Source organism: Capsicum annuum, chromosome 3 (genome assembly GCF_002878395.1).
Source record: "Capsicum annuum cultivar UCD-10X-F1 chromosome 3, UCD10Xv1.1, whole genome shotgun sequence".
In the NCBI taxonomy this organism is placed as follows: Eukaryota; Viridiplantae; Streptophyta; class Magnoliopsida; order Solanales; family Solanaceae; genus Capsicum; species Capsicum annuum.
In genome coordinates this window covers 188,761,669-188,763,252 of record NC_061113.1, presented here as the reverse complement: position 1 = coordinate 188,763,252, position 1,584 = coordinate 188,761,669, and the positions used below count along the sequence as shown (strand labels likewise).

General features: G+C 35.7%; 1 non-coding gene across 1 annotated transcript; it reads left to right on the top strand.

Annotated features, from left to right (window-relative positions):
• The first annotated feature begins 286 nt into the window (after window positions 1-286).
• On the top strand, window positions 287-394 carry LOC124897388. Its single transcript, XR_007054109.1, has one exon. It is a non-coding gene; the product is annotated as a small nucleolar RNA R71 (small nucleolar RNA).
• Window positions 395-1,584: the final 1,190 nt, after the last annotated feature.

Sequence of the window (1,584 nt, the reverse complement as noted above, 5' to 3'; positions counted from 1 at the left end):
TTTATTGAGGAGATCCAATTGGGTCATCACCTTGGCCATATTTTCATCCCTTTTTTCATCCTTCTTTATTTTCTCTTTGTTGACATAAGATGTGACGGAGGACCCTATGGACACTTTGGACTCCTGGGTGTACCATCCCTAGTTTTTCTTAATGACTTGCTTAAGTAGATTTGTCGCAATATAATATGACAACTTCACAAGAGAACTACCCGATACATTGTCCACCACTATTATATTTAGTTGGTCCAATTCCCTATAAGATATTTGGAGAAGCATATTCTCTAGAACTTTATGGTTTGGGCATTGCATGAGGATGTCATTAAAGTGCTGCCACACCTCATATCAAAGCTCACTACTAAGTTGACAAAAAATTTGTGATTTCGTCTCTTAGTTTTAGCATTCTAGACGGGGAAAAATATCAATCCATAAAGGCCTCTTTAAGTTTCACCCAAGATGTAATAAACCTAGCGGGTAGAGATCTCAACCACAAAAACACCTTTCCCATCAATGAGAATAGGAAAAGCCTCAACAGAATAGAGTCTTGAGTGATATAGGGAATGTTAAATGGGGTGCACACCTTAATAAAGTTTTTCAAATGGAGGTTTGAATCTTTATGTGCTTGACCATCAAAAAGACCTTTCATTTGTAATATGTGGAGCATCACACTTGTTTCATGGAATACCCCATTTAATTCAGTTGGTGGAATAAGGATTGCGCTCATATGCCTTATATTATTAAGATGATCCTCATTCTCTAGGTTTCCAACAAATGAGTTTTTATTTCTCCCATTGTGGCTCATGGTGTCGTGATTATTGTGAAAATCACCTAACAAAAGAATAAAAATAACAATCAATGTAAATAAAGATACAACAGGTACACCCAAAATTACAAACAATGTTGGGAGAATGAATATATCAAAAATCCCCAGTAATGGTGCCATTTTTGATAATTTTCAACTTACACCATAATTTCAATATAAGGAGGTTATCAAAGAAAGATTCAAAGGATCAAAATGGGTGACTAGGGATACCATATATGTACGGGTAGGCTCTATTAGGATAAATTGGGTTTCCATGTTCACAAAGAAGACCTATGATTATTTCAGCAACCATGCATGATAAAAATTAGATTTGAGAGACTAACGGAGAAAGTTCTAGATGACACAAGTAAACATGAAAATTAAACAACTAAGCTCACCGCAATGGCATGCAAACTTTTCAAGGAGGCCCAATTGCATTTCCTACAAGAGACTAAAGGAGCTATTTACCATACACTAAAAACTAAGGACTTTGGATCACAAAAAGAGGTAGAGTGTTGTTACAAAATCATCCAGTCTAACCCCTTGATTTTCACAAAATTTTTAGATGAAAGGGTTTGCTTGCTTTGTATTTCACCATGCAATATAGGCTATCGTTAGCACCATCAACCTTTATCAACACAAGCGAAGGAATTTAGTAGTACCATATTTGATAGCACTAAACTTACACCATGATTCCAATTCAATAAGGTCATTGTCAATATAAACCTAATAAGAGTTGGGGTCAAATCCACAAGGAGCATATCTAGTTTTGTAAACGTAGGTTG